The sequence below is a fragment of the Sciurus vulgaris genome (genome assembly GCF_902686455.1).
Source record: "Sciurus vulgaris genome assembly, chromosome: 6".
NCBI classification, from domain to species: domain Eukaryota; kingdom Metazoa; phylum Chordata; class Mammalia; order Rodentia; family Sciuridae; genus Sciurus; species Sciurus vulgaris.
In genome coordinates this window covers 66,095,967-66,117,998 of record NC_136466.1, presented here as the reverse complement: position 1 = coordinate 66,117,998, position 22,032 = coordinate 66,095,967, and the positions used below count along the sequence as shown (strand labels likewise).

Sequence of the window (22,032 nt, the reverse complement as noted above, 5' to 3'; positions counted from 1 at the left end):
ATTTTAAGTCCTTTGGGTATATGCCAATGAGTGGGATAACTGGGTCAAATGGTGGTTCCATTCCAAGTTTTCTGAGGAATTTCCATACTGCTTTCCAGAGTGGTTGCAACAATTTGCAACTCCACCAGCAATGTATGAGAGTACCTTACTCCCTACATTCTAGCCAACATTTATTGTTACTTGTTTCCTTTATAATTGCCATTCTGACTGGAGTGAGATGGAATCTCAGTGTAATTTTAATTTACATTTCTCTAATTGCTAGTGATGTTGAGCATTTTTCATATTTTGTTTTGACCATTCATATTTCTTCTACTGTGAAGTGCTTGTTCAGTTCCTTTGCCCATTTGTTGGTTTCTTTCTTTCTTTCTTTTCTTCTTTTTTTTTCTTTTTTTTTTTTTTTTTGTGTGTGTGTGTGTGTGTTCAGTTTTTTGAGTTCTTTGAATATCTTGGAGATTAATAATCTATCTGAGGTGTAGGTGACATTCCCATTCTATAGGCTCTCTCTTCACATTGACTGTTTCCTTTGCTGTGAAGAAGCTTCTCAGTTTGATACCATCCCATTTATTGATTCTTGATTTTACTTCTTGTGCTTTAGGAGTCTCATTGAGGAATTCAGTTCCTAAGCCAACATGATGGAGATCTGGGATTACTTCTTCTAGTAGGCACAGGGTTTCTAGTCTAATGTGTAGGTCCTTGCTCCACTTTAAGTTCAGTTTAGTGCAGGGTAAGAGATAGGGATCTAACTTCATTTTGTTACATATAGATTCCAGTTTCCCAGTACCATGTGCTAAAGATCCTATCTTTTCTGCAATATATGTTTATGGTGCCTTTGTCTAGTATGAGATAACTGTATTTATGTGGGATTCTCTCTGTGTCTTCTATTCTATACCATTGGTCTTCATGTCTGATTTGGTGCCAATATCATGCTGTTTTTGTTCCTATAACTCTGCAGTATTATTTAAGGTCTGGTATTGTGATGCCTCCTGCTTCACTTTTCTTGCTGAGGTTTGCTTTGCTATTCTGGGTCTCTTGTTTTTCCAAATGAATTTTATGACTTCCTTTTCTATTTCTATGAAGAATGTTATTGGAAAAAAATAACAGAATGAATCAAACATCATTACCCTATGTAAATGTATGATTATGCAAATGGTATGCTGTTACTCCATGTACAAACAGAAACAGCATGTATCCCATTTGTTTACAATAAAAATAAATTTTAAAAAAAGAATATTATTGGAACATTAATAAGAATTGCATTAAATCTATACAACGCTTTGGGTAATATGGTCATTTTGATAATATTAATTGTGCCTATCCAAGAACATGGGAGATCTTTCTACTTTCTGAGGTGTTCGATTCTTTCTTTATGTTATGTAGTTTTCATTATAGATATCTTTCACTTGATACACCATTGGTGTATAGCAATGCTATTGATTTATTGGTGTTTATTTTATACCCTGCTACTTGGCTGAATTCATTTATGAGATCTAGATGCTTTCTAGTAGAGCTTTTTGAGCCTTATAAATATAGAACCATGTTGTTGGCAAACAGGGATAGTTTGAGCTCTTCTTTTCCAATTCATATTCCTTTAATTTCTTTCTTCTAATTGCTCTGGCTAGGATTTCAAGGACTATGTTGAATAGGAGAAGTGAAAGAGGGCCATCCTTGTCTTGTTCCAGTTTTTAGAGGGAATGTATTCACTTTTTCTCCTTATGATGTTGGCCTTAGGTTTAGTGTATATAGTTTTTACAATGTTGAGGTATGTTGCTACTATCCCCAGTTTTTCTAGTGTTTTGAGCATGAATGGATGCTGACTTTTGTCAAATGCTTTTTCTATTGAGATAGTCTATTGAAATAATCATGTGATTCTTGTCTGTAAGTCTGTTGATGTGACAAGAGATGTTTATTAATTCTGGTATGTTGAATCAACCTTGCATCCCCGGAAAGGACACCACTTGATTATGGTGTACTCTGTTTTTGATGTTTTCGTATACATTTTGCCAGTATTCTATTGAGAATTGTTGCATCTATGCTCATCAGGGATATTGGTCTGAGGTTTTTTCCTTGCTGTGTCTTTGTCTGGTTTTGATAGCAGGGTGATACTAGCTTCACAGAATGAGTTTGGATCCCTCCTTTGCTGTGTCGTGGAATACTCTGAGGAATGCTGGGGTAAGTTCTTCTTTGAAGGTCTGGTAGAACTCAGCTGAGTAACCATCTGGTCTTCTTGGTAGGCTTCTGATGGCATCTTCAAAGCAATTGATAATAGACTTAAAGAAAGTTCAAGAGCTTCAATTGAGCAGAAAGGAAATATTTTATGACAAGGAGCAAACAGATCATTGAATCATCCAACAAGTCACAGAGACCTTAGAAGATCTGTTGAAGTCCAATGCCTAGAAAAATAAATATGTAAAATACCTATCATGGTAAGTAAGTATGGGTGCTGAGGGAAAAAAAAATAAGGATTAAAAAAATAAGGATAATCAGCAGTGACAGGGAGAGGCATAGTGTTAAATTTTTAGAATAGAACCAAAGAAGACCTCCCTCTCAGGTGACATTTAAGCAGAAAATTTGAAAAAAGAAAGGAGCAAGTCATGCTCATATCTGGAAATGATTACTCTGGGCAGAGAGAATGGCAAATTCAAAAACCCTGAGACAGACATTCCCTGCTGTTTGTTTGAAGAGCCGAGCATGATGATGCACACCTATAATCCTAGTGACTCAAGGAGATTCACTAAGACAAGAGGATCACAAGTTCAAGGCCAGCCTCAGCAATTTAGTGAGACCCTTTCTTCAAAATAAAAAATAAAAAGGACTAGGGATATAGCTTGGTGGTAACATGCCCCTAGGTTCAATCACCAGTACCAAAAAGAAAGAAAGAAAGAAGAAAACTGAAGACACCAATGTGACTCGAATAAAGTCCTGGGAGATAATGTCAGAAAACAAGGACCTAGGTCACAGGTTCTTCTAGTTGGCTTTATCTGTGTGAAAGCTGTAGAGAGTTTTGAGCAGGGAAGAGACATGATCTGGTAAGTAAGTTCAAATTTCTTTCTCAAGGCTTGAATTGAGTCTTCTGAAATTAACTAACAATAGACAAGAGAAACAAGAGAAAAGGACACAAACTTTATTAACATGCCTAATTATGGGAGCCATAAGAAATATGAATGAAACTCTAAGTTCCAGGTAGTTGAAACTTAAGTAGCATCCTGAGCTACAGAAAGAAATAGGGGCTTGAATCTTCTGCAGGGATGTGGCAACAGATTATGAGAGAATGAGGAGAAGAAAGGCACTGAAACAAAAATTGTGTTAATATGTAGGTCAAGTTCCCCCAGTAATTCTGGGGACCTGCCCTTTGGAGAATAGATGAAAAGTCTGTCTGGGTGTGGATGATGATTTTTGGTTTCCTCTCTGGTTAATCTTCCCTGATTATTTAGCAAGACTTCTAGGCTGAGTATGGTGGTGCACACCTGTGATCCCAGCAACCTGGGAGGCAAAGCAGGAGGATTGCAAGTTCAAGGACAGCCTCAACAACTTAGCTAGACCTTGTCTCAAAATTTAAAAAATCTAAAGGGATTAGGGTAGAGCAACCCTGAGTTCAATCACCAACACTACAAAAGGAAAAAATAAAGAGCTATCCTTATGACCTCAGTGGTTATGGGCTGAATTGTATCACTCCAAAATTCATGTGTTGATATCCTGGGAAGGACCCCCAGTGCCTGAGGATGTAACTTTACTTACTATTTATTTATTTTCAATGCTGGGACTAAACTCAGGACCCCATACCCATGATAAGCACACTGTCTCCCACTGAGCTATGCCCCCAAAACTGACATAACTATATTTAGAGGCAGGACCTTTGAGAAAGTGATTAAAGTAAAATTAGGTTATCAGTGTGGGCTTTAATCCAATACAACTGGAGCCTAGAGACATGCAAAGAGGAAAGACCTTTGTGAAGACAGAGGGAAAAGACAACCATATACAAGCCAAGGAGAAGTCAACCCTGTTGACATCTTCATCTCTCACTCAGGGACTCCAGAACTTTGAGAAAATAAATTTCTGTTGTTACTCTACCTAGTCTACGGTACTTTGTTATAACGACTCTAGCAAACCAATACATCCTCTTAGTCATCTGCAAAAACTTTCTTTTCCAATGAGATCACATTGATTGGCACTGGGATTAAATCCAACATCATTTTGGAGGACACCATTTAACACAAAATGCCAGACATAAATGAGCAAAAATGAAAAATGAAAAGAAACTTTGGTACCACCAGATCTCCAGTTTCATCCCCTGAATTCCCTGAGTTCCCCAGTTTCTTGCTTCTGTTGGGATCCTCTGAGCTTCACCAGGATCCTTCCTGTAAATCTCTTTTGGTGCTTAATTTTTTTTTCAAAATTAATTTTCAAATATTAAAGTAAACTCAGGAGTCTGAAGCAGGAATATTGCAAATTCAAGGTCAGCCTCAGCGACCGAGTGAGACCCTGTCTGAAAATAAGAAATAAAAAGGGCTATGGCTTGGTGGTTTGAGCACCCCTGGGTTCAATCTCTGGTGCCCACCCCACCCCCCCAAAAAAAAGAAGCTCTTTGTATAAAAGATGAAGGCCTGAACCAAAATAGAGGGGACAGAGATTAAGGGACAAGGACGAACTTCACTGAGGTAGCTGCCTGAGGCTCTGGTGTCCCCTGCCTGGGGTCCAGGGACGGTGGTACAAGAAGAAAGCTGAGAGTTTGACCCTGGAGTCTGATGGGCTAAGGAGGCAGACAGGAGGCTGGCAGGGTAGGAGAGGCAGAGGATACGTGGCTTTGCTGTCTGATTCTGAGGCACCTCTGGGCCCTCTTGTCTCCTCCTGGTCTGTGTAGGTCCAGCATTTGTACCTTGCAATGTTCAGCTTCATCTTCTGGGGCTTTCAGGAGTTCCTCCAGCATGTGTACTCCCTCACTGGTTATATCAGCACAGTGAGGCTCCATAGGAGCCCAGAACTGTTGGGGGCATCATTCCCAGGGCTCCATGGCACATCAATTGGATCATCAGTAAATTCATATTCCTGGATCTTGGGCTGAACATTTTTGGATTTGGGTCGACCAGGGCCAGGGCCTGGCCCATATCCCACCTTCCCTTCCAGTTTCTCTTTCTTGGGTTGCCCATGTTTACGGGGAACTCCAAACTCATGATCTTGACCCAGCTTCAGGAATCGTGGGACACCTTTTTTATCCTGCCAGTCAGTAAGGATTAGGGTTTCAGCCTGGAGCACACACAGGCGCCGGCTGGCAGAGGACAGCAGGTCTCAAGCTCCAGCTGCAGGGTGTCCAGCTTCTCAATGCAGATGCCATCATCCTCCGAGCGGGCACTGCTGTGTATCGAGGACACACCTTCAAGTGGTCCACCGATTTGAAGTCATGGAACTGCAACGGACTGTCCTTTAGCTCACTAATGGCCCAAGAGATGTAACCCTGTGGAGCTCCCTGGGATGTGCTGGGGATTAAGAGATGATGCTCATCAAGAGCCCTGATCAGTGCCTGGCACGGAAGAAGTGGGACTGCTTAATGGCTGTCCCACCCGTGGGTCACCTCAACATCCCGCCTCCAACTTCCCAGTCCTCTAGGAATCCCCTAACGCAGCTCCCACCCCCTCTACCGCCTCTCCGAGGCCTCCCACGGTCACTGAGCCGCAGGAGGGAGCGGGGAGCTGTGATCTAGCCCAGCAACCGCCCCAGAACTCCAGTGCTTAAATTAATTTGAGATAAGTTTTCTATTATTTTGAACTGAGACTCCTACCTAATAAGATTGGGGGTGGGGGAAATTAGCTGTTGTGAATTTATATGTCAAAAGAATGCAAAGAAAAAGACCCTTTAATGCCCAAACTTCTTCCATCTCAAACCAGTCCAGCTCCTGAGACCTTTGAAAATCCAGCTGCCTTTCACATTTTCCTTTTCAACCTTTGTTTTCATTCACCTTGCTTGTTTAAAAATCCAACAAGGAATTTATTCATCTTGTTTGTTTGGTAAAATTACATCCTTTAAGGTCAATTCGCCTCACACTATGAGTACAAAAGGAGAAATTTTCTTTGGAACAGCAGTAGCAATTAATGGTATGCACTTTGAAAAGCATCTACTTAAGATGCCTCCTGTCTGGGAAGACCAATTTTAAAAGACTGATCTTATCCCAAACTGACAAGGCCAGAAATTACTGAAGGGCAGTTATGGTCATACCACAGATAATAATAATGATGAGACCAAAGGCATACAGAGAGAATTTCAAAGGAAGTGTAACTTAGAAAGCTGAGAAAGACAACCTATGAGGCCTAACATGAGTACAATTTTTCTTGTGCTAGGGATTTAATCCAGGACCTCACACATGCTAAGCCCATGTTCTAGTGCTGAACTACAACCCCAGCCCCTTAATGAAATTTTTTTGGGGGTACTAGGGATTGACCTCCAGGGCACTTGACCACTGAGCCACATCCCCAGCCCTATTTTGTATTTTATTTAGAGACAGGGTCTCACTGAGTTGCTTATTGCCTTGCTTTTGCTGAGGCTGGCTTTGAACTCGAGATCCTCCTACCTCACCTCTCCCTGTAAGCTGAGATTACAGGTGTGCACCACCACACCCAGCACCTTAATGTAATTTTAACAAGTTCTTTCTTTATTTTTTTTTTCCTTTTGTGGCATTGGGGATCAAACCCAGGATGTTCGTGCATGCAAGTGCTTTACCCCTGAGCCATACCTGTAGCCCACCATAGATCTTTCTAGGGAGAGAACGTAAGGTCTTGGAAGGTGAAATGGGGGGTAGGAAAAGAGGACAGGAGGGAAAAGGCATAGAAGGCAGCCATGAGGAACCCCAAGGCAAAGGAAGAGTAAACTGAGTTATTTTTTAACAATAACTCTGGTTAGTTATTACTTGTTTTCCCCCAAAGGACTGATTGAGAAGATTGACTAAAACAGCAATATTACCTGTCAATCAAGTTCCAACCTAGAATAACAACTATCAGAAATAATCTGTTCCAAATCTAGGTGCTGTCCAAAGAGCTTTACACACGTGTTCAATCTTCTCAACAATCTCAAGAGGTGAGCATCTTAATTTGGGTGGCGTGGAAACAGACTGTAAGACAAAGATTTACATACAGGGGTTCTGGGGGTGCTTTGGAGAGATATACCATGAGGAAATAAAGAGTGCAGGATTGGGCAGAAAGATAATCTGCCCCCAAATTTGGTTCCATCTGAGACCTCAACCAATCCTCCAGGAAGCTCTGGAGCTGAGCGCACCATTGAAGCACCAGGGCTGGGTGGACAAGTCTCCTGCAATGGAGGACAAGTCTCAGCAAGCAACACAGCTGTGAGGTAGGTGAGGATCATAGGACCTGAAGAGGATATATGGAGGGGAGCACTACTGCGTTCTTACCATTATTATGCACAATTTACAGATGAATGGACTGAAGTATGGAGAAAGCAAATAACTCATGCAAAGGGAGCAGAATCTGGTTTCCCAAAATTTTTGTCTGCAAAGATATAATATAATGGGGGCAAAGTAAGTACAAGAAAAAGAAAACTGGAATAATCGGAAACTAGGACACACTGATTTCTTTTTTTGTCTTTTTTAAATTTATTTTTTTTTATTTTTTTATTTTTATACACTGCATTTTGATTCATTGTACACAAATAGGGTACATCTTTTCATTTCTATGGTAGTACACGATGTAGATTCATACCATTCATGTTATCATACATGTACATTGGGTAATGATGTCTGTCCCATTCCACCATTTTTTCATACCCCCTCTCCCTCTCATTTCCCTCTATGTGATCTAAAGTTCCTCCATTCTTCTCTTACCACCCATTCTCCCACCCCCCTTTTATATCATTATCCACTTATCAGGAAAAACATTCAGCCTTTGGATTTTTGGGATTGGCTTATTTCGCTTAGCATGATAGTCTCCAATTCCATCCATTTATCTGCAAATGCCATAATATTATTGTTTTTTATGGCTGAATAATATTCCATCATATTCAATAGATGCTGAGAAAGCGTTTGATAAAATACAGCACCCCTTCATGCTTAAAACACTAGAAAAAATAGGGACAGTAGGAACATACCTCAATGTTGTAAAGGCTATCTATGCTAAGCCCACAGCCAACATCATTCTAAACAGAAAAACTGAAAGCATTCTCTCTAAAAACTGGAACAAGACAGGGATGCCCTCTTTTATCACTTCTATTCAACATCATCCTTGACACACTAGCCAGAGCAATTAGACAGACCAAAGAAATTAAAGGGATACGAATAGGAAAAGAAGAACTTAAGCTCTCACTATTTGCTGATGACATGATTCTATATTTAGAGGATCCAAAAAACTCCTCCAGAAAACTTCTAGACCTCATCAATGAATTCAGCAAAAATAGCAGGCTATAAAATCAACACGCATAAATCTAAAGCATTTTTATATGCAAGCCGTGAAACATCTGAAAGGGAAATGAGGAAAACAGCTCCATTTGCAATAGCCTCAAAAAAAAATAAAATACTGGGGAATCAATCTAACCAAAGAGGTAAAAGATATCTACAATGAAAATTACAAAACATTAAGAAAGAAATTGAGAAAGACCTTAGAAGATGGAAAGATCTCCCATGTTCTTGGATAGGCAGAATTAACATTGTCAAATGGCCATTCTACTAAGGATGCTACACAGATTCAAGGCTCTGATGTTTTTAAAGAAAGCATAAGCTATTCAAAAGAAATGTTGGTGACTTGTGAAATCATGGGAAAACAAATTTCAAAAGGTAAACTTTGATACTGGAGAAATTACTCCCTAGATGTAGAAGATTCAATAATGACTGAATAATTCTTTCCCCACTGGGAAAATAAAAGTTCTGGTCCTAAAATTGTCATATTGGAATTAAGTTCAAGCAACCGCTTATTCTCATCTTCATCAGTTCACCAAGCTGGATGATCTTATCAAAAGAACAGTTTGCTTGTTTGTTTGTTTTGATATTGGGATTTGAACCCAGAGGCACTTAACCACTGAGCTAAATATTGAGCTCCTTTTATTTTTAGACAGGGTCTTTCTAAGTTGCATAGAGCCTCTCTTGATTTCTGAGGCAGACTCAAGCCTATGATCCTCCTGCCTTAGCCTCCTGAGTCACTGGGATAACAGGTGTGCCCCCTACACCTAGCTTAATTTTATTTTTGAGACAGGGTCTCAAGAAATTGCCCAAGCTGACCTTGATGTTGCAATCCACCTGCTTCAGCCTCCCAAGCAGCTGGGATTACAGGTGTGTTCTCCACCACATCCAAGTACCAAAGTCCACTCTAATTGATGTGGTACCAATGGCTCAGAATAAAATGCGTCCTGACTTTGCTTTAGTTTCCCAATAGCTTCAGTGACTTATGCGTGGTATTATGCATCGATTGTAGGTACTTGGTTACCCTGAACCTATCCCTAAGTATGAACCCTTCCCTTAGTTAGAGGTAAGACAAAACAGACGCTACACGTGAAAGTTGAAGGGCTAATTCCAGGAACATAGCAAATTTTCCTCTCACATGCACCCTAATATTATCCTTACATGTGACCAGGCATGACAGCTTTGCTAATCTTTACTATAGTTATTTCCACTGTGTTACATCTGGTGACCAGGAGGCTAGGCAGCCTGTAGTTTCTGCATGAAACAACATTGTAGTGATGCCTTCAGAATCTCCTTAGGACAACCGATTAAGCAACTGTCAAAGGATAAGGAGATAATTCTTAGTCTCCCTAAGATGTTAATTAGTCCATCAACAGCTGCTTCCCTAACCTCAGAGCTGGAATAAAAAAGAAGTAAAAATGGCAATTTTTCTGGGCACAAATCTTAAAAGATTGATTCATCTACCATGACATAGGATGCCAAGCAGCCAAAAGGTACCCCATGACCTTGGAATGAATGACGAATGTCACAGCTTATGATTAGTCCTCAAGGAGACTCCAGAAGAAAGGGCCTCAGCCTCCCCTCTTGCAATCATGGGACTAGATGGAGTTGCTAAGAGAGGGGGAATTAAACAAGAAAAATTGGCAGCGCTAATTGCTGGGACAAGCGTTTCTGGGATTCAAAGGCCCATGTAAAGCGAATAAATATGCTTGGGTAAGTCTATTTTCTACACACCCTTGTACTAGTATTTATCAAACATTTGTTATGCACCTGGCACAGATCAGAGTATCAAGAAAAAAAGATGGTTCTTCTTTCAAAGGGTGAAATGGAATTGGTGGTTGTCTATTCAGCATCCTCTGCCTTCTGTCTTTAAAATAGAATCCTGTTCTCCTTCAGGGTTTCACGCCACCTCTAATAATCACTAGCTCAGGAACCTGAAGGGAATTGACCCACCCTAAACCTCGGATTGGAACTGACTGGCTTGCAAATGACCTCCATTGCCAGGAACTGGCAGTGCAATGGACATAAGGCCCAATCTGGACCAATGAGACATGAATAAAGGTTCATCTGGGGGCTTCTGGAAACTAATTCTGCCTTCTCTGAATGTGGGCAAGGACTACCCCAGCTAAGGAGAGCAAACATTCTGTTATTCCACCTTTTGTCACTAAGACAAAATACCTGAGATAATCAGCTTAAAAGGAAGAGAGGTTTATTTTGGCTCATGATTTTAGAAATTTTAGTCCATAGTCATTTGGTTCCTTTGCTTTTGGACCTGTGATGAGGTAGAGTATCATGGAGCAGAGCATGTGGTGGAGGAGACTGCTCTCCTCATGACAGATAGGCAGCAAAGAGAGAGGAAGGCATTAGGTACCAACATCCCCTCCCCCAATGACCTGACTTCCTGACTTCCTTCCATTAAGCCCCACGTTCTAAGATCAAAATCATAACAGACACCATCCCTGTGATGAGAGGAGCCAATAGTCGGAAAAAGGTTGTGTAATGTACAAAGCTGCTCTCCCGACCCTTTCCGTTGCAGCCATTTCCCCGCCTCCCAACTACTGTCAGTCTGAACATCCTAGCTAGCTATTGGTTCATCAGTCAGCTTGCAAGTATCCTTCTCCGTTATTGGTCCCCTGTTAGCCTGGCAGAATTCAACTGCCTCAGGGTAGCTACCCCGCCATCTTTTCTCTCTTGCTTTTCTCTCCCCCGACTCACTTTCTTTCTCCTCCTCGCTTTTCCACTCTCTCTGGCGTGCGCCCTTTCTCATTCCCTTTCTTTTCCTTTCATTTTCTCTCTTACCCTGCAGAGAGACACCCTGTTTGCTTAATAAACTCCCTTATGTGATTTCTCGTATCCAGCGTGGTTTTCGTGGGATTTCTTACATTGATGCCGTGACTCAGGATGGGCTCTTCCACTGTCTCTTAAGCTAGTGGAACCCCATCTGAGCCCCAGAGCCCCCGGACACAGCCCCACCTTCCATTCTGCCCGGATGCTCTGCTCTGCATCCATCACCAGACTTCAGATTGGTGAGTCCTCTAGGAGGGTTCCCCTATGCTGGTTTATCCAAGACCCTCGAGGCGGCTGAGGGGTGGGAGTACCCCCAGCCACAACTTTTATAGTTACGGCTGGCCCCTATAGTCGGTTTTATCTGCTGGGTGGATTCCTGATTTTATGGTGGAGATTCTGTCTCAGGGTTGAGGCTCATCTTCGCGCATGTTTTTCTTGAAAATACTGACGTCAGGTCCTCAACCCTCCTTGGCTTTTGCCTGGCACACATTGGTGCTTCTGTGACAACATAATCAATGTGCTGCCCCTCATCTCCAGTCGACTACTCTGGCCTTGGGATGCCCTATCCACAGACTTCCCTATATCAGTCTCCACCATGGGATCTGGGTCCTCTATTTCGGCAGATTCAATCCTGGGAACCCTTCGCCTGACCCCCGGCTTAAAGCCATCAAAATTCATTTGTGTAATGGCACACAGCTTCTGTGAGCAAGCGGGCAGATGGAAAGGGATTCTTTATCTTCAAGTCTCTTCATTCTTGCTTCTTGGCTCTTCCTGCAGGCTCGGTGCCTCCAGCCCCTGCTTCTCCATCTCCCTCTGCTTCTCCATCTCCTTTACCCCATTCTATTTCTGCTTCCATTCCACTGCCCAGCCCACCAAGTCCTCCTGCCATGAGGTCCCATATATGCCAGTAACCAGTCCAACCATCAATGGCATGTCCCAGCAAGGAGTATGACCTGTTAGCTCCTTTCAGATCTGAGTCAAGGCTTACATTGAAATGTAAATGGAGGAAGGCAGAAGGCGCAGTGGGAGACCAGACTCAAACCCAAGGGAAAAAAAGTGTCCATTTTAAATTTCTCCTGGGCTGCAACACAATACTTTATCTCTCCCATTTCCTCTTCTCTCCGCCCTTCTCTTTCCCATTTTCTCATGCTATAATTAATGGCCATTATCATTTTTCTTCTAGGACTCTTATTTTTCTTAAATGCTATATTTTTGAGCTCACAATTTTGATCCTACATACCTAGGTTAATGATTTTTGATCAGTTCTTTTTATGCAACTCTAGAGTTATTTTTGAACATCTGTTACATTGCAATGGAGATAAACATTACAAGGCCTTTACTTTTGTGTTAAATATGAGTGCGCATAAAAATTAAAATTTTAAAAATGGATCCAAATACTTTTAATTCATGTGATTTAAAAGGTTCAATTTAAATTGGGTAAACTAATAGAAGCAAAATGTCTTTAAAATTAACTCAAAAGTCTCTAGGTGGTCAAACTCATTAAATGTTGATGTTTATAAAATGTCTAACATCAATTTTTCTAGGACTTTTCTTCCACAGGAAAGAGATGGCAAATACTGTTGGTACACTTGTCTGATATCTTGGATTTTTTACACTTGTCTGATATCTTGGTTTTTTTACAATAAGATGAGTGAATTAGAGCTGACATGTATGGGATTACTCAAATGTGTTTGTTAAATTTGGTAATTGTGGAATGGTCACTCTTTGTAATATTTTGTAGAAGTACATCATAGATTAACTTTGAAATAAATAGTAAGCCATCACCTATAGGACAGATAATGTAGACCCCAATTAGATAAAAGGGGGTAAATAACTGTAAAGTTATAGACATTGAAGTTAAAACCTAGTACTCTTACTTTATGACTGGTGAGACTGACTTGCTTGATGGTTAAGATCAAACTTAGAGATTGAGATTAAATACAGACGTCAAGAAAAGTCCATATTTGGGTATTGCCCTCAAAGTCAGCCTGAACCCAGGGAACAAGAGGACTTCTCTAAGGAGCTTTGCAACTCTGGGTGGGTCACACAACCTCCTGATCAAGGAGATTGATGAGGCTACTAGAGGATGAAAAGCCACTCAGTGCACCTGCTGCAGAGGAGGGTCAAGAAAAAAGGGAGACATCCCTGGTGCTTTCAAGGGAAGCCACCTCATCAAGGAGACCCTGCCTAATGGACAGCACTAAAGCTAAGGCTCTCAAGTCCTCTATGAGTGACCCCTGTGGGAACTCAGCTGACTCTTTAACAGACAGGAACAGGTCACTTTGACCAGCTTGATCTTAAACACCTAGCAAAACTGTTAAAACCAAAATATAGCCATTCTTGGGCATTTAGAAGAAATATAGTTAAATGTAATTTAAGATGTACACTTGTGTTAGCCCACTACAATAAAGACTAAAAGCTACAAAAGAGAGATTCGTAGGCAAATGTGCCTGATAACTATCAAGAGAAACTGCCAGAGTCAGAAGTTTTAGTCAGTTTAAGACCTACAGACATAGGTAGGCTTAATCTATGTTTGCTAGTATCTCTACTAAATGTTGTGTTTATATTCCTGATAACCTAGACAATGTTAAAGTTCCCAAATAAAGGCCTTGTCCTCTCCAGCCTTTGCTAGGCCTTGTTATGGGAACAACTCAGTTCTTCCACCTCCTGGTGAGGAATTATTGACTTCTGCATCTTTATGATATTCATTGGCATGTTCCAGATTCTGCAACATTTATATTGTATTAATCTCATTTCAGTACTCATGTCTTTTTGTTCTTCTCTCATAGAAGCACCCATCCCCAGATGCCTTTACAACCTGCTCTTCCCCATCCATACTCCTACCATGGACCCCTCAATTAACCCAATTTCTAAAAAGGGAACTCCAAACTCCTTACCCTACACTGCCCCCTTCCAGCTTGAAGAAGCCAGATCAGTCATGACCCACCTTTCCCTACAGCAGTAAAGGAGTTCCTAAAACTAGAGGGGTGAATGAAGCCAGAATTGGGGCCAGGCAGGTAGTGTAGAAATAGGGGATCAGTCAAATCGAGGAAATGAAGTCCATGAAAACCATCTGCCTCTGGAAGTCTGGAAGTTGAAGACTGCCCCTGAGAGAATGGACTTTTTACATCTCACCAGTCACTTAGGCAGGAAGGAGAGAGAAGGCTTCAGAAAGAACTGAAGAACAAAAGATTTTCTTATAAAAACAGAAATGGGGGAATGTAATGTACAAAGCTGCTCTCCCGACCCTTTCCGTTGCAGCCATTTCCCCGCCTCCCAACTACTGTCAGTCTGAACATCCTAGCTAGCTATTGGTTCATCAGTCAGCTTGCAAGTATCCTTCTCCGTTATTGGTCCCCTGTTAGCCTGGCAGAATTCAACTGCCTCAGGGTAGCTACCCCGCCATCTTTTCTCTCTTGCTTTTCTCTCCCCCGACTCACTTTCTTTCTCCTCGCTTTTCCACTCTCTCTAGCCCACGCCCTTTCTCTTTCCCTTTCTTTTCCTCTCATTTTCTCTCTTGCCCTGCAGGGAGACACTCTGTTTGCTTAATAAACTCCCTTATGTGATTTCCCATGTCTGGTGTGGTTTTTGTGGGATTCCTTATGGGCTGGACTTGCAGAGAACACTGTAGGGCCCCAGACCAAACTCTATTTTGTCACACTATTTTCATTGTCCTATACTAATAAATCCACTTCATAGTTTAAGCCACTTTGTAACTTACACTATTATTTCCAACCTTAAAAAGCCTAATTAGTAAGCTGCGCTTGGTGGTGCATGCCTGTAATCCCTGTGACTTGGGAGACTGAGGCAGGAGGATCATAAGTTTGAGTCCAGTCTCAGAAAGACCCTGTCTCAAAATACAAAATAAAATGGTCTGGAGATGTAGCTCAGTAATAAAGCTTCAATAAAGGTTCAATCCCCAGTACCAAAACAAAACAAACAAAAAAAAATCCTTAGTGAAAAGCTAACAGTCTAGACTTAGCTCCCCTGGAAAGATATTTTCTACAATTGTGTCATAGGTTAAAATACTCTGCTGGAACTAGATTGTAGTTAAGACAAGGAGGTCTTAATATTTCTTTGTATCTCTAGCACCCAATAAGCATTAAATGCTGAATCCTTCATGTGTTTCACATAAGAGAGTGCATAAATAAGGGACCTGGTAGTGGAACAGCTATTTAAATAAAATAATAAAGGAAATAAGACAAGCTCTTAATAATAATAGCTAACATTTATTGGGCACTTAATACATGCCCGGCGCTGTTCTTTTTGTAAGCCTTAGAGTAATGTGCATGGATTAATCAATTTAATCCTCACCACAGTAGCCACATGCTATTGTTATCCATTTTATAGGTGAAGAAGCTGAGGCAAAACAGCTTATAAGAAAGTTTGCCTACAATGAAAATTCTTAGATAACTAATGGCTAATAAAAATGAAATCTTTAAGTCTCATGCTTCAACCAACGGAACTTATCTAAGCCAGTATATAACAGGAGTGTTTCATCTTATAGACAGGATAAGAGGATGAGAAATACAGTTTTGCTTAGTTTTTTTTGTAATACTTTAATGTATTAGGTTGATTTATAGATTCTTAGAAACATGTTTTTACATGTTGCTACACTGTTAATGTTATTAAAGAAGCATTAATTATTCAAGCTTTTATTAGTCCAATCTGTTACCCATACCATTTTACTAAAATGTATCAACTTGTTAACCTAGACATAACAAGCCATGTGTCTTTTGACCAAAACTCCCAATATTTAAATCCATATTAAGGTTCTTAAGAAAAAAAACAGAACCAATAGAATAAATAGAGATATATAAGGGGATTTATTATGGGAGTTGGCTCATGTGGTCAGGGAGACCAGGAAGTCCCACAACCTGCCATCCACAGCCAGGAGAACCAAGAGAGCTCATGGCGTAATTCTGTCCTAGTCCAAAAGCCTGGAACCAGCTGAGGGCACATCTCTCAGTGTCAGGCAGAACGCCTGAGAACAGGGGGCCCCTGGGCCAGTCCCAGAGGCTGTAGGCCTGAGAACCTGGAGTTCTGATATGCAAGGGTCAGAGAAGATGGATGTCCCAGCTCCAGAAGAGACAGTAAATTCACCCTTCCTCTGTTGTTTTGTCTGTCTGGACCCTCGACACACTGGATGATGCTTTGGTGAGAATCTTCTCTACCTATTCCACTGAATCAAATGCTGATCTCATCCAGAGACAACCTAAAGGAAACACCCAGAAATGTTTTACCAGTTACTTAGGCATTCCTTTACCAGTTAACACAGAAAATCAACCATGAAATGCCCCATGTCCTTATCTAAAATAGGTAAAAATGTAAAAATCAAAAGAGGAAGAGACAGAATAAAATCAATAAATATCTAAATCGGTAGTAATTGCTGTTTCTTCTTTCCATAATAATTTTTGGAGCCTCCCACACACTAGGCACTCTTCTAGATACGGAAGAAACAATGAACAAACCAGATCCAAGGAGCTTATTTTCTGTGACAGAAACAGATGCTAAACAAGTCACCACAAAACTAAATACACATTACATATTTTGTCTTGGAGGAAAAGTGATGGAATGCTGAGAGGGAATAAAAGCAGCATCTAATTCCGTGTGTGCCCAGGGAGACTCTCCCAAGGAATTAACATCAAACATGGGCATGAAAGAGAAGAGTCCTATGTGTCTTGGTTTTTCCCTCCCCAACATCCATACACATCCTTCTACAACCATAGCCAAGTCTTTCTGGAGAGATGCTCTACTTACATTCCTACCCTATATGCCACCCTGCCGCTGAGACCTAGGCTAAGCTAGAGAGTGTATTCCCTCTCTGGCTACCGTGATGACTCAGTGGGTCCAGGAATGAGCCCTTTTGACCTCTGCTAGACCAATCACAGTAGCAGGCCAAGATGGTGCATGTGCTGCTGCAGTCTAAGCTGTATTAAGACACTCTTCCACATCAACCTATTCCTCCAAATACAGCAAGTGAACTGAGATGCAGAAGAGGTGCCCAAGCAAGATCTCATGAGGTGAACCTCACATGTGTGTTATTGTAACTAATCACTGTAGTAGAATTTCCCCAGAAGTGTACTTGAGATGCTTTGACTCGGTACATGGACAAACGTGTATTATTAGGAGTCATTTCCCTTAGCTTTGTGTTCTAATTACAGGAATATAACTTAATTACAGGAATATAACTTCTGGCCCCTGTGGTCTCCCTTACTCACTTCTGCCTAACTGATGAGTATTAAGGAAAAATTGGATGTGGTTTATCTCCCTCCTGGTCTTTTGGGATCTTTTGGGGGGAAGATGGTATCTGCTTGTGTTCTGGTCTCTGAGCAAATGGGGCCCCACCATAGGGACAACCCACAGGTAGAAATGTCTGCCAAAGCCTGCAATCCACTCTTCGGAAGCCCATAATTGTCCAGCACTTAAGCCACATCCCTCAAAGTAGCTTTCATTAGTAATGAAGCTGATGTTTTAAGCTACATCTTCCTGATCCTGGTCTACCTTCCACATGGTACAAGCTTAATGGACTTGAATAGTTAAAGACCATGAATAAAGTAACAGTGCTTGAATCCCCTCAAATAACTTAAAACTTTAAAAGCCATGAACAAAGTGACATTTATGGAGCCCCCTCAAATTCCAACATGAATGAATTATCCTAATGTGTACTGGAAAAACATGACCAGTTACTTAAGCACAATTATCTTGTGAGGCATGGTGGCACTCACCTGTAATCCCAGCAACTTGGGAGACTGAGGCAGGAGGACGGCAAGTTTGAGGCCAGCCTGGGCAACATAGCAAGACCTCGTCCCAAAATAAAATAAAATAAATAAAAAGGGGTCAGGGGCATAGCTCAGTGGTACAGCACCCATGGCTTCAATCCCCACTACCACACACACACACACGGGTGCACTCACACACTGTGACTTGATAGATATTACTGCTTAATATGAAGCTGATTCTTTCCAGGTCAATTTAATGTTGATGAAGCCAAAATATCAAGAAAACAAGAATAGGAGTGAAACAAAATTATTAATTTGGAAAATATGGCCAAAATTATGAATTATGTGAATGACAGAAGTTTGGGAATTCTATACCATAGAAGAGATTGACAGAAGGCATGTTGTGGCTCTTTTGATGATACAGCAAAGTACTGTCAGTTCAGGAGAAAGCTTTGTAAATTAGTGAAAACTTTGTAAGGAGAAAGCTTTGTAAGTTATTATATGGAATAAGAAAAGCATGGAATAGCAACATAGTAAGTTAAATTGGGAATATCGGTGTGAAATGATAACCTTTAAAAGTACATCAATAGCCCTATGGCTCACTGTACATTCTAGAGCATTTCCAGGGCCTCGTTCCTGGGCTTTAAAATTATTTTCTACTAAAAGGAAACAGAATCACTTGGAAAATAGCTAATTCCATGATTTAGGACAGAAAAAAATTTCAGAATATTTCTCCACTCTCCTCCTGCTGCAGAAAATGTTTCAGGGTTGGAGTGTAAAGGTTGAGAGTCAACATAAAGGGCCTCCCAATGAGTAGTGACAGTGTTTAAAATAAAAATTGATTTGGAAAAAGAAAGCTCAGATAATGAAAACAAAACAAAATAAATGTATGCCCAGGTCAAAAACTAGAATTTGGACCCATTCCGTTAGCCCCTTCCACGAGCCTCAGTCAGTTACGCTTCTTCCCTTTCTTTGTGTTCACTGTTATGTTGATAACTTTCTTTAGGTTTTTTTTTTTAATATAGTTTTATCACCCAAATGTGCATTCTCAGATACTGTCGTTTAGTCTTGCCCATTTAGAAACAAGGTGATCTGTCTTTTGAGGTAAGTTACCATTTGATCATCAAAGTCACGATCACCATCATCATCATGATAGCTTATAGAAAGAGTCTCATGAAGGTCTATGACTTCAAAATGACTCAAGGTGGAAAATTTAACATGACGTCTGCCTCCAACTTCATTGCAGTACAAAAATAGTGAATATAATCTACTCTGCATATTGTATCCTGATTTTAATAATTAGGAGGGCTTGATAGTTTTTCTATTAATTTTGTATGCTCATGAGACATAATCATCTGCCTTTCTCTGTCTGCTTAAGGAGAACGAACACTGGAAACCGGAAGCCAAATAATCCCAGAGAAAGTAGGTGCCAGGAAGAGAAGGGTCGCTCAGGTCAAGTGGGTGCTCACGATATCCAACAAGAAGGAGGGTTCGACAGTGTTTTCCAAGGTAACAGACCACCAGGTGACCTGCAAAGGAAAGCACAGGCTCTACCCCTCAACTCCTGGGAGGTTAGATCTCAGTGCCAATAGGGAGGATGTCTGCTTTTAATGCTAAGACATAAAATCAATACTTGATTATGTCAAGATAATCAGTTATATAAGAATGGACAGGTGATAATTTTTTTTTTTTTCATTTCAGGGGCAGATGCTAGATTGTAAAAATTAAACCCTAGGCATAAGATAAGGCCTGAAATAGTCTCACTGGCATAACAGACATCAGTAACTGTAGAAAAGCTTGCTACGGAACTGTGGTTCGGATTAGAATCACCTTGGGAGAAGCAATCAAGACTGCCCAAGAATTAATCATCCAGGGCACCAACTCCTGCAATCTAAGCTGTTCTGATAAGATAATCTTTTCTCTGAGTCTGCCTAAGGATTCTGTGACCCCCAGAAAGGAAAATGTAACAATAATAATATTGAAACCTGCAGATATATCAAAACGAGCATGGAAAAACAAGCACAGAAATGAGAAAAGCATCGGATCCTTGATATTGATGTTTTAGAATAGATTTAAGTGAAACTCTGGCAATTAGTCTGTAATTTTTGTTTTTATATGTTTGTGAGTTAAGGTGTAGAAGTGTTTAAAAGTATTGGCCATCTAAATATATAATTGTATCTGGCTTAAATTGTTTAAAATGATTTGCTTAATATATATGTAATCAATATTTAAAGGCCCCAAGAAAAATTGGTTTTCAGTTTTTGGTATCAGATTCATGAGCTTAATAAATTGAGTATCAAACAAAAAAAAAAATGATTGTGGGTTTTCCTTTCCATGCAAAAAAACCTTTGGATATAAAAGATTCAATCAGTAAAAACCTAGATAGAAGATGGTCTGACTTTATATTATCTATTCTTGGGTGACACATCATCCCAAAACTTCCTTCCTATCTCAAAACAATCCTTATCATCTCACAGTGTATTGTCTGGGCCTGGCCTAGCTGAGTGGCTTTCCTCACTGTTCTCTCCCAGGCTGTAGGTAAGGTGTGGTCTAAGGTTGCTGCCCCCCCCCCCTTTTTTTTGGTACTGGGAATTGAATCTAAGGGTGCTTTGCCACTGAGCTACATCCCTGGCTTTTATTTATTTAGTTAGCTACTTAGTTATTTAGTTTTTATTTCGAGACAGGTTTTTCCCTAAGTTGCTTAGGGCCTCACTAACTTGCTGAGGCTGGCTTCAAATTTGTGGTCCTCCTGCCTCAGTCTCTTGAGTCACTGGAATTACAGGCATGGTCCACCATGCCTAGCCAGTTACTGTCATCTTGAACTCAGTGGGAAGGAGCCCCTGCCACGCTCAGGCCTGTGGTCATTGGCAGGGTTTAGTACCTGGCAGGTTACTGGCTGAGGGCCTCAGTTTCTCCACTGGCTCTTTCTTGGCAGGGGGCCGCCTTCTGCTCCTTGTCATGTGAACCCCTCCAAAAGCAGCTCATGTCACAGCAGCTGGCTTCATCAGGTGGATGAGCCAAAATAAAAATGAAAAACAAAGTTATAGTCTTTGTAATGTAAGTTCAGAGGGGACGTACATCACTTTTGTGATATTCTATTGTGAGAAGAAAGTCACTGGGTCCAGCCTGCACTCAGGGGCAGGTGATTATACAAGGGAATCCAGAGGTAGGTGTCAGTGGGAGCCACTCTAGAAGCTGTTTAAGGCACTGGCTCTAAAACAATACACTGAAGGCCCTATAGATGAAACCAACTAGTCTATCTCTGAAAACAATAAATCACCAAATATTTATTGAGCATCTATGTGCCAGACACTGTGGTAAGATTCTGGGATACATGACAGATGAGACAGAGTTCCTGCCTATAAGGACTACGAGGAGCTCATGCTGAATGAGGAAGTTCAACATCTTAAGAGGAATTAACCACTCTCTACTCTCTTCCTTTTCTGACACCTTTCACTATATTCTTCAAATATTCATTTAGTTCTCTGGCTACTGTGAAACAATGATGTCCTTGAGGGAAGATACGAACAGTTGTAACTGATCATGTTCTTCACATGATCTGACACACATGAAGCCTCCAAAAATGTAACACTTCAAAACTAAAAAAGGCAGGCATGGTTGATTATCTATAAGTCACTTACACCTTAGTATAAATTAATAGTCCTAATCTTCTGAGAAATAATCATTGATAGGGGAAGAAGTGCTTGGGAGCTAGATAGAAGTGATGCTAAGGGGACTCTGCAAAGTGAAAGCTCACAGTGTTACAGGAAATTAGGCAACTCTAGTGTTGTCAAGGCATGACTTAACTGCTCCCTTCCTTCCTTCTTTTCCTCCCTACCACCAACTTTCAAGCAATGAGGAGGTTCTACTGTAGCTCCAGGTCTTTTCTCCTCTGGGCTTTACATGTTCTTTAACACAGGCAGCAATGATATGCCATAATTTTGACACTGACATAACTTTATTTCTCTCTCACATAATTGCATGAATGTGAACTCTCTATAATTACTGTGTTTAATTAGAAAATGAAGAGATGCAACTAATGAGGACAGGTGATAAAAACAACTGTGAACATTTCTTTTCAAATTTACTTTTAGCATAAAATTCACTCTGATTAAGCTCTAGTGAACCACA

The 22,032-nt window shown here is 40.7% G+C and overlaps 1 long non-coding RNA gene across 1 annotated transcript; it reads left to right on the top strand.

Moving 5' to 3' along the window:
• Positions 1–451: 451 nt before the first annotated feature.
• LOC306664541 lies at positions 452–20,173 on the top strand. The gene is made up of 3 exons (XR_013764735.1): positions 452–2,423; positions 6,912–7,062; positions 19,603–20,173. It is a non-coding gene; the product is annotated as an uncharacterized lncRNA (long non-coding RNA).
• Positions 20,174–22,032: the final 1,859 nt, after the last annotated feature.